This window comes from Lycium barbarum, chromosome 3 (assembly GCF_019175385.1).
Source record: "Lycium barbarum isolate Lr01 chromosome 3, ASM1917538v2, whole genome shotgun sequence".
Classification (NCBI taxonomy): Eukaryota; Viridiplantae; Streptophyta; class Magnoliopsida; order Solanales; family Solanaceae; genus Lycium; species Lycium barbarum.
Window position 1 is genome coordinate 51,708,347 of NC_083339.1, and position 12,412 is coordinate 51,720,758.

Consider the following 12,412-nt stretch of genomic DNA (forward strand, 5'->3'; position numbering starts at 1 on the left):
CTTACAAGCTTGGACGAATAAGCGTAGCTTATAAGCGGTCGAACAGGTATGTAAGGCTTACCCCTTCTTTCTTTTGGCATGTCCTAGAGCTAAGTAAGGTATGACCTGACACGCGCCTTAGGGTAACTCTACTCCTTGATTCCGAGCTCAGTTATGATGCTTATTCTCTTTTGTCATGAGCATGTTTCGTATGGTCGAGTCTATTGTATGATTAATAAATAAATAAGCTACCTCATATGGTTTTGATATGTATCCATGATTCCGAAGCTCTGTTTGATATGTTTCCGAGGTTGTCTATGATTCTGATTCACTTCTGATATAAGTATGTCTGATATGATCGAGCTTATTATATGATTGAATAACGAGATAAGCATAAAGAATTGTGTTTCTAAAAGAGTTCTGTAAGTTTTAATGTCCCTAACTTTCGTAAAAGATCTCGGATTTGCTTTGAAATGTTCGTAAAAGTTCTGTGGTAAGAATGTCCGAAATTTTCACGTACATATGGTTCCAAAAGCTACATTTGATTTGATCCATAACGATATCCGAAAGGTACTTGATATGGTTGTTGCTTTGATTTTCCAAAAACGGCTTCTGAAACGTTCATAGAAGGTTTTGTACTTCAAACGCTCATAACTTTCTTATACTAAATCGGATTGGTCCGAAACTTGTTTCTGAGCCTTCAGGTGTCGGTAAGTGTACTTGTCCATCAGGTCTAAGAATTGATAAGTGGATCGGGCTGCACGTTCCGCAGCAATATAATATGTGTATATATGGATCGGGCTGCACGTTCCGCAGCAATATAATATATATGGATCGGGCTGCACGTTCCGCAGCAATATAATATATATGGATCGGGTTGCACGTTTCGCAACAATATAATATATTTATGGATCAGGCCGAACGTTCCTCAGCAGTATATATTATGTTTATGGATCGGGCCGAACGTTCCTCGGCAGTATATATTATATTTATGGATCGGGCCGAACGTTCCTCGGTAGTATATGTTATATATATATGGATCGGGCCGTACGTTCCTCGGCACTATTATATTACATATGGATCGGGCTGTACGTTCCACAGCACTATCGGTTAAATGTATATCTGTATATGATGATATGTAGGTGATGACATATAATGTCGGTACGCACAGTCTGTGTTTGGAAAGTAAGCATTTTGGCACTCTGGATGATTTACTTACTTGGTGTACTCCTTCTGACATATGACTTCGGCATATATGACTTGCGTTTGGAAAATAAGCATGTTGGTACTCTGAATGATGTACTTACCTTTGTACTGCTTGTTTCGATTATGGTTCCGTTTTCTGTATTCTATGTCTTACATGCTCAGTACATTTTCCGTACTGACCCCTCTTTCTTCGGGGGCTGCGTTTTATGTCGCGTAGGTACACCCAGATGAGTTGAAGCTATTATAGAAGATGTTCCAGTGGAGTTGGCAAGCTTCACTTGCTCCTGGAGTGCTGCCGAGTCAGAGTGTGTGTGCTATGATGTCTGATTAATGTTAGAGACTTTGCAGACAGAGTTGTGGGTATAGAATGTCAGTTTTGTAAGCGGCTCCATCAGCCGATGTGTCATTTTGTGTTATGTGATAAATTCCATATGATTACAGATTTTGTTGATTTAAGAACAAAGAAAAAGAATATTTCTGAAAGCCTACTATGTATTTCATGTTTACTTGATTTAAAGGTTCAAAGAGGTTATGTGTGTATTAAGAGTCAGAGGGTTCGCTCGGCTCTAAGTAAGGGTCGGGTGCCCATCACACCCTAGCGGGATTAGGGTGTGACAGCGTAATTCATTACATAGTTGATTGTTTTTCCCTATTATAAAAAATACATTACAAGCAAAAGTACGATTATAGGGAATGACAAAATGCAATTACAAGCAAAGGAAAAGCCTAGACGTAATATCTCTTGAGCACATCTGCATTGATAGCTTTGGGCCATTCTTGCCCATCTATTTTGGCTAAGACTACTGCTCCGCCTGAGAGCACTTCCTGACCATGTATGGTCCTTGCTAGTTTGGCGTGAACTTTCTTTTGTGTTCTTCTTGGTGGGGGGAAGACTCGCTTGAGTACGAGTTGTCCGATCTGAAAAAGCCGGGCCCTGACCCAATTTTTAAAGGCTCGAGACATCCTTTGTCTATATAGTTGCCCGTGGCACATTGTGACTATTCTTTTCTCATCAATCATTTCCAAATGCTTATAGCGATTTCTGACCCATTCGGTATCGCTCAGCTCGGCATCTTGGATGATCCTCAACGATGGGATCTCCACTTCTGCAGGTATGACTGCTTCAGTGCCATAAACCAGAAGGTAAGGAGTTGCCCTGGTAGATGTTCAGGTTGTCGTTCTGTATCCCAACAAAGCATAAGACAATTGCTTATGCCAATTCTTATAAATGTCGATTATCTTCCGCAGGATCCTTTTGATGTTCTTGTTGGCAGCCTCTACGACCCCGTTCATCTACGGTCAATAGGCAGTAGAGTTCCTGTGGTTTATCTTGAACTGCTCACACATATCCTTCATCAAGTGGCTATTTAAATTGGATCTGTTGTTAGTAATGATAGACTCAGGTATACCGAAGCGGCATATGAGATTGTTTTTGACGAAATCGGCCACAACTTTCTTAGTCACCGACTTGTAGGAAGTTTCTTCCACCCACTTGGTGAAGTAATTGATGGAGACCATGATGAAATGACGTCCATTTCCCTTGCCATGAACGGCCAAGGTGAGCTCATTGCATTTAATTCCATCGGAGGGACCTTGATCAAATCTCCGTGGATCTAGCATTGATGACATCTCTACACAAATTTACAGGAATCGTGCTCCTGTCATCCAGTAGTATCTTGTACTTAAAATCTTCTTATCCAAGATGAACGCATTCATGTGGGGTTCACATGTCCCCGCATACACCTCTTTCAGTAGTCTTGTGGCCTCTTCGGCATCGACGCAAATAAGCAAACGAAGATCAAGCGTTCTTTTGTACAACACTTCTTTGTTAAAAAAGAATCCATTTGCCAACCTCCTGATGGTCTTCTGCTGAATTGCCGAGCTCTCTGGAGGATATTCTCTCTTTTTGAGGTATAGTTTAGTGTCAACATACCACGGCTTGCCATCTGGCTCGACCTCGACATGGGCACAGTGGGCCAGTTCCTCTTTCAGTGTGATCTCCAATGGATCAATGTGGTTACTTTCAGAGTGCTTAATCATGGAAGCTATGGTAGCCAGAGCGTCAGCGAACTCATTCTAAGCCCTCGGGGTGTGTCTGAAGTCGATGCTTTTAAACCTCCTACACAACATCTATACCACATTGACATACGATAATATCTTATCATTCTTAGTAGCCCAATTCCCTTTGACCTGGTTCACGAGCAAATCGGAGTCCTCGATTAGTAATAACTCTTGTACATTCATGTCCAACGCTATCTTGAGGCCGAGAATGCACGCTTCGTATTCGTTCATATTATTAGTACACCTAAAGTTGAGCTTTGCAGCCATCGGGTAGTGTTTTCCTATTTTTGATATTAGCACCGCTCCAATGTCCGATCCATTATAGTTGACTACTCCATTGAAGAACAATCTCCATCCTGAATAAGACTCGACTTCCTCTTCTTCCATGGCCATTACTTCCTCGTCTGGGAAGAAACTCCTTAAAGGCTCAAGTTCATTATCAATAGGGCTCTCTGCTTGTAAATCGGCCAATGCTTGTCCCTTTACAGTCTTTTGTGCTACATACACAATGTCGAACTCGCTCAGAAACATCTGTCATTTCGCCAATTTTCCTAAGGGCATCGGCTGTCGAAAGATGTACCTCAATGGGTCCCTTTCAGAGATGAGGTGGGTAGTGAATACAGACAAGTAATGCCTTAACTTCTGAGCGATCCATGTCAGGGGTCAGCGTGTACCTTGACTCGCAGGAGGTGAACTTTTTACTTAGGTAGTAGATGGCGTGCTCTTTCTTACCTTTTTCATCATTTTGGGCAAACATGCATCCAAAAGGGTTCTCTGATACTGATATGTATAAAAACAACAGACTCTCTGGTCTGGGCAGTACCAGAATAGGAGGGTTGGACAAGTATCTCTTGATCTTATCGAATGCTTCCTGACATTCTTCTATCCATTTTGTGGGAACGTCTTTCTTGAGCAATTTAAGAATCGGTTCCACAATCACAGTTGATTGGGATATGAACCGTCCAATGTAATTTAACTTTCCCAGAAAGCTGATGACTTCTTTCTTGATTTGTGGAGGTGGAAACTCTTGGGTCCAACTCTATGCCTCTGCGGCTGACTATGAATCCCAACAATTTACCCGCAGGGACTCCAAATGCACATTTCGCCGGATTTAAACTTTTGAAGCCGGTCGAAGAACTTATGCAAATGTGCAGTATGCTGAGAACTCTCCCTGGATTTTATGATGACATCTTCCACGCAGACTTCGATCTCTCGATGTATCATGTCATGGAAAAGAGTGGTCATTGGTCGCATATACGTAGCACCGGTGTTTTTGAGGCCAAAAGGCATTACCCGATAATGATAAACTCCTCAGAGGAGAGGATGATGAAAGTCGTCTTTTTTCTGCGTCTTCTTCACTCATGAGTATCTGGTGGTAACCCGTGAAAACATCCACGAACGACTGCAACTCATGCTTGGCACAGTTGTCAATGAGGATGCGGATGTTTGGAAGAGAAAAATTATCCTTCGGACTAGATCGATTGAGATCTTGATAGTCCACACAAATTCGGATCTTTCCGTCCTTCTTGGGTACTGGCATTATGTTGGCCAACCACGTGGGGTAAGAGGTCACTTCCACTATTCCAGACTGGATCTATTTCTCCACTTCGTCCTTGATCTGAATGCTCATGTCTGGCTTGAAGGTTCGAGTCTTTTGCTTGATTGGCTCGAAACCTTCTTTAATGGGCAATATGTGAGAGACTATCTCAGTGATCAAACCTGGCATGTAGGCATATGACCAAATGAAGACATCCACATACTTTTTTAGCAGGGCTATGAGTTCCTCCCTTCGCGATGCTTCCAAATGCGTGGTGATTCGTGCTTTCTTGATGTCTTCTTCAGTACTGAGATTAATCGCCTCGGTTTCATCCATGTGCTTTTCTTTGCCTTCTATCAAACCCTATGGTATCATTGTTTTCTCGTCGTACTCCTCTTATTCGTCACTTTTATTGTTTGTTTCGCGATAGGTCATGACATTTTCAATTATTTTATTAAGATTACTACTGAAAAGGCGAGGCAGAGCGAAGTTAGACTTTATTACTACTTATTAAGCAAGTTCTATGTGATAATATCATTATTAATAGGAAAAATAGTGATTTAGGGGGAATCGAGGCTGTTCAACAATCTTTAGAAAATCACTGGTTACATATTGCGATCTTGACCCACAATCATTTTTAAGACAAAAGTTTGAAAGGGTGATCAGTCGAGCCTTGACTGACGTCACCAGATTTAGGAAAAAGGTTTTCTAAAGAAAAAGCCCATCTCTCTATCGAGGAACCAAGAGGGGGTTGGATGTCCAGTTGTTCATGCACTCTGCTGGCCTTAAAATGTGTATGGTCGGCATCTCTTGACATTCCTCTATGATCATGCAACATCCTTCTTCCTAAACAACAAACTCAGACTCTCATCAGCTTCCTCGTTCATCTTCACAGACATCCTTTTAGGAAATGACTGGTACAACTCAGGGATTGGTTGAGGCAAACCCATTGTCCTTTGTTTTCTCTGGATAACTTTCGTGAGCTCGTCCTCGCTTGGGACATAACCAAGACCAAAATGATAGTTTTCTTCGGGATTGGCACGGGTTCAACTATACCTCCCAGGTCTCTTCCTAGACCTTTCCCTATTTCAAAACCACTCCCCAGTAATGTGGAGGCGATCATCTTCTATACTAAAGGCATTGAGGGTTCATCTCTTTCTTCGTTATAGGTAGCCCCAATATATTCAAAACGTGAAAGTTGAACCTGTTGGGATTCGCTTCAATTATTGGCATGATATTGTAGGGATATTTCTGGACGTCTTTCTCGGCTGTGACCATAACCTCATGTCCCTGCCATTCAAATTTCATTGTCTGATGGAGTGTTGATGGCACGACTCTTGCAGCGTGAATCCATGGTCTCCCTAAAAGCAAGTTATAGTTGGTAGTGACTACTATTACTTGAAATTCTCTTGTGAAAGAAGCAGGCCCTATCTGGATGCACAGGTCGACTTCCCCTAATGAGTCACTCTCGGACCCATCAAATGCCCTGACGTTGGTTCGGCTCTGACGAATTCTGCCGATGTGATCACCTAGCTGTTTCAGTGTTAATAACAGGCCTACATTTACCCCTACTCCATTATCCATAAGTACTCGCTCTATTACCTTGTCTCAACATTCTAAAGTGATTTAGAGAGCTCTGTTGTAAGTTCCTCCTTTGACTGGCCATTCTTCTTTTGAGAAATAGATCTTGTGCTCCCCAATAACATGGGTGACCAGCCCTGCCAAGTCCTCACTACTTGTGCCTGCTGGCATGTGTGCATCGTCCAGTACCTTCATGAGGGCTTTCCTATGAGGCGAAGAACTAACCAGTAAAGCCAATACTGAGATATGTGCTGGCATCTTCTTCAAGTGTTCAATAATTGAATAATCTTTTAGTTGCATATGCCACCAAAAGTCCTCAGCTTCTCCCTCAGTTATGACTCTTTTTGGGGCAGCCTCTTTCCTTGTGGCATTCTAAGCCAACTCTTCTGAGGTATATCACCTCCCCGAACGGGTCATGCCCTGTGCTATAACTACTTGTACAACGGTGGTTTCCTTGGGTGCCGCTACTGTCGGTTGTACTGCCCAAGCCTTTATTGGTGCCTGGACCAATGATCTGAACAATACCTTGGGTACCTTTGGTGCTGGGGTGGAATCTCTGGGGCTCTTAGAGTGTAAGGGATGCCATAGTTTGTTCGAGGGACCTGACTATCCTTAGAACTAGGACCCTGCATATTTTCTAGTTTTCTTCCCTTTCACTCGTGTGAATACCACAGCTTCTATGATTGGGCAATAGGTTCGTATTGACGTTGGGCGCTGCCGTTTCCAAGAGTATCTCTCCCTTGTCGATCAAATATATGATCTTGTGTTTGAGGTTTATGCAATCCTAGGTACTGTGCCCATTACCTCCAGAATGATAGGCGCAGTTCTGCTCAGCTCTGTAAAACCTGTTCCTCGGCTGTGTTCGCTTCGGAGCAACTTTTTGAATCAGGCCCGCAGCGTATAACCTCTCGAACAACCGAGCCTTTGGTTCAAGTAGTATGGTGAACTCTCGCGGTGGCCTTATTTCGAAAGTAGGACATAGAGCGTTGTAGGCTGGTGGTGGTGGCTGATTTTGGTAATTTGTGGTGGTTTATTTTGTGGAGGGCTAGGCATGGGATGTTTCTTGGTTGTTCTGTTGGGGTGGCCGGTAGGTAGGTGCTCTGACGTTTAGTGAAACTGTATAAGCAGGCACAGCGGCTGTGAAGCTCAGCTGCGCATAGAATACGGGGGCGGGAATATAAAGAGGGGTTGAATAGTGGGTAGGTGGTGTTTGGTAAGAAGGCCATGAGTCCCCCTGCCTTTTGAAACTGGGTTTGGAAGTTTGGGATATATTTTCCACGTCCTCCTTTCTCTTGCGGAAAACACCCGCAGCTACTTCTCCTGACCTCTTACTGAATATGCTAACGAGCTTTCCAGATTTGAGACCATCCTCTATGGTCTCTCCCATCTTTACCAGTTCTACGAACGGTCTCCCAGCCATAGGCAACATACTGTCGTAAAAATCTGTTTTTTGCGACCAGATGAATACAAAAACTAGCTCCCCATTATTCATGAGCGACTGCACTCGAGCTGCTTCAGCTCTCCAGTAGCTAAAAAACTCCCGATAGTTTTCAGTCGACTTTTGTTTGATCTTTTCCAAGTAATATCGATAGGGTACTGTCTCGACATTAAACCTGAATCTTTCCATGTAGCTTTCTGCCATGTCTTCCCATGCCAGCCATTGACACATATACTGGGAGGCAAACTATTTCGCGGCTTCGCCGGTCAAACTGCGACTGAACAACCTCATAATCAGGGGGTCATTTTTCTTGACCCCAACCAGTTGATCACAATAGGAGCGGAGGTGCCCCTTTGGGTTTCCCGTTCCATTGAACATCTCAAACTTAGGGATTTTGAACCCCTCTGGCAAGTCTAAATCTGGATGCATGCATAAGTCATCGTATCTAAAACCTGAAGGCTTTCTTATGCCTCTGTTGGACCTTGCCAAGAGTTCCTCCATTTTCTTCTCCATGTCCTTTTCACGGCAATCGTACTCGGCTTTCCAAGCCTTCTCCATCTCTTCATAATGGTCTAATTATTTGTAGCCAGGAGAAGACTCATTTGTAAAGTTTTGAGGATAAAGGCTAACGTTGGTGGAGCGGGGTGCATGGGTGAGGTTTTTCCAGCTGGCTGGACCACAGTGTGCGGTCGCATGGCTGGGTTGATAAATACTGGTTGAGGGGCCTAGTAAGAAGGCATTGAATGGGCAGTCCCGAGGCCTGCGTATGCTTTGTTGGTGGTGGAGTACAGTAAGAAGGGTCGGCTTGGTGCGGGTTTGTTTAATTCATTAGAGGTGGTGGAGCGGTTCCTGGTGGGCACACAGGGAAATGCTCGGGCACAGGCGAGTTCAGGGATGGAAAAGGGGGCGGAGGTCGTCTTTCTTCAGTAGGGTTATTTTTTGTAGTGGTTGCTGCTTTAACCCTGACAAGATTTTCTTGAAGAGCTACAATAGCAGTTAGCATCATCGAGACTACTTCTTCTTGAGGCCCTGCCTCTTGTGGGTCCTGAATATCTTCCTCGCGAAGGGCGAGCCCATTTTTGTCATTGTTTTGTGTACCAGTCATTTTTTCCTTTCCTTTGTCTTTGTCTGAGAGGGTTGTTAATGCTACCTTTGATCTGGTGAAGTATGCCAGTTTGCGATATCTACGCTAATCGGCCTTTTTCTATAAGATAAGAATAACTCCAAAAGTCATATATAGCACACAAGGTCATACATTAAAACTAGAATACTAATTGATCCTTTGTTCCAGGGTTCGGGTACCATAGGCTTTTGTTTGAGTGGATCTCGGTCTTTACGGCTTTGCGATTGATTTACCATGGCGAGCCTTCCTCTATTTCAGAGAATTATAGAATAAGAAGGGGGGATAAAGATTTTATTATGCAGGGGCTGAGTCTTACGTAGACTGCCTACGTATCTCATTAGGGGAAATCAGTCCCTATCGTCATTTGTTTACAAAAGAAGGATATACATGCATCCTAAATATCCTTGTAACTATCTAAAGACATCCCCAAACCAGGTCCGACAAGGGCTTCCCGCGTATCCATCCATAGGGACATCAGGTTGGCATGGTTCCTTAAATATATATGGGGAAGGGGGTAACTTTACAAAAGCGGGGACACCTATTTCTACCAAAAATATAGCCCGGCTTGTCGTTGTCCTTTACGAACCCGCTCTCTCATGCTTTACTGTAATGACCCGCTTGGTCATTATAGTCTTTCCGGCACCTTCGCCCCTTTTCGAGCTTGGTTAGCTCACGTTTGACCCGAGGGGATCGTTGACACGCTTTTCGAGGTGTCTAAATTTGATTCGGGCGACTTTTGTGAAATTTGGCCTTAAAGCAAAAAAGGGTTGTGTCACGACCCAAATCGGAGGGCCGTGACTAACACCCAAGACCCTACTCAGCTGAGTGCCATACTACCATTTTATTCATGAGTCACAACTTCTTGTGAACCTTTAATATATGAAATGACGCTTCCGTCAAGTAAAACATGAAAAACTTTTCAATAAAACTCTTTCATCATGTCAGGGACTTCTCCCTTATTGTAAATTCAAAGAAAACCTTTAGTCAAAAAAAAAAATCTTTAAAACAAAGCATATGAACACATCTGTCACACCCTAATCTTACTAGGGTGTGATGGGCACCTGACCCTTACCTAGGGCCGAGCGAACCCGCTGACTCTTACTACACACATAACCTCTTTGGACTCTTTAAATCAAATAAGAATAAAATACATAATAAGGGCTTGCAGAATCATTTTTTCATCGTTCTCAAGGCAAGTAAATTTGTAATCATAAAGAATCTGTAACATAATACATAATGACACATCGGCTGGTGGAGCCGCTTACAAGACTGACATTCTATACCCACGACTCTGTCTGCAAAGTCTCTAACATCGACCAAGATACCATAGCATGAATACTCTGACTCGGCAACACTCCAGGAGCAAATGGAGCTTGCCAATTCCGCTAGAACATCTTCTATAATGGCTTCTACTCATTTGGGTGTACCTGCGCGGCATGAAACGCAGCCCCCGGAGAAAGGGGGTCAGTACGGAATATGTACTGAGCATGTAAGGCATGATATACAGTAAAGAGGATCATAACTGATATAAGGAGTACAAAAACAAGTACAATGTTAAGAATACCAGAACACTTGCCTTTAAAACATAAATTATGCATATCATTATCATATACCGTACCCGGCCCGTTATGGGACTCGGTGGATAAAATCATGTCATCACATTATCATATCATCATGCATGTATATATATAAATACATATATACCGTACCCGACCCTCTAGTGAGGGACTTGGTGAATGAAGTCATACCGTACCCGGCCCATCTTGGGACTCGGTGCCATAATCATGTCATCACATACATATACCGTACCCGGCCCATCATAAGACTCGGTGCCATAATCATATCATCATATACATATACCGTACCCGGCCCTCTAATGAGGGACTCGGTGAACAATGCAGTGGAATACACACGATAACATATCCTGGCCCGGGACTCAGTGAAAGATGCATTGAGGCATGCACGAGCAGAGTAGTGAGAAACTATATGCACATAAATCAATTTTTAAGACTCGATGGATAAGTACACAAACGACACTTGAAAGATCACAAACACGTTTCGGGTCAATACGGGTTAATATAAGAAAGTTATGAACATTTTAGTACAGAAACCTCTACGAACGTTTCAGAAGCTATCTTTGGAAAATCAAAGCAATAGTCATTTCAAGTACCATTTGAATATCGCTATGGATCAAATCAAAATAGAACTTTTGGAACCACACACATGTATCAAGACATAACAAAACAGTTTTCGGAAGTCAAGAACATTAGCCATCCTAGTGGCTCTAAGAATAGGGGTTTCTTTGAAATCATACATATACTTTGTCTATTTGTTTCACAAGGATCATGCCAAAAGAAGGAAAGGGTAAGCCTTACATACCTGGAAGATGATTCTCGACTTTCAACTTACTTCCCGTCTTGCAACTCGCGTAAGAATTATTCGTAGCCTCGTACTCTACATATGGAATCATTCATAATATCATTAGGATCATCATCGTACATTCGTCTCGAAACTTTAATTAAAACCCCTTTAAATTCTGCCGAAATTCGGGCAGCATTTCCCCTGTTTATATGCCTAGCCCGAAATTCCAATTCAACAACCAACAACATCAACAACAATACCAATAGTATTAACATCATTTCCAATACCGACGTATGCCATAAAACAGCCCGCGCACTGTTTTCTAAATTTCTCAACCAACCAAATTTGCGATATAACTATTTAATAATTTTATTTCTGTAAAGAAGCTGAAATTAATACCAATGACATTAATAACAACATCCTCCACATTTTACAAGTTAAATACATTTATTACCATCCAAAATTTTCTTCAAGTTTCATTCCATAATTCACAACACCAACAAACGAATTTATCAGGCTATTCTCTCCGTGCTAATCCGTCGAAACTCTAAGTAAACTCATTAACAATGAAGAGGAACCTTTTTCATACCTTAAGCATGCAGCCACCACGTTATCACTCTTCTCCTTGGTTGAGTTTTAGTTCAAATTGAAGACAACGCAGCGTACAACACTTTTCCCTTCATGGGCTTTGGGATTCGGGGCTCAGATTGCGATCAAAATTGGTTTTTCTTCTCCAAGACTCTTTTTCTCTCTCTCCCCAGAATTTTCTGGGCGTTCCTAGTCTTAAAATGAGGAGGAAGGCCGAAATTTGCACTTATAAAGACATGGGTAATGGGTCTAACCCGGTTGGGCTCGGATTGGGCCTAGCCCACTGACCTTTCTGCCTTAAAACATCCATATCTCCTTATTCCGATGTCACCTGTGGACCCACGACCTGTGGTTGGAAATCTAATTCAATTATCTACAACTTCTATTTCTTGGTATTTTTCCAAATTCCAAACTTATAATACCGTTTTTGCCCCTCGAATTCAGATCACCCGAAAACGTTACTTAAAAATATTTGTTTGGAGGACTTCCACTTTGATTCGGCTCAAGGGTCCTTCTTGAGTTGTGTTCAACTTCACAT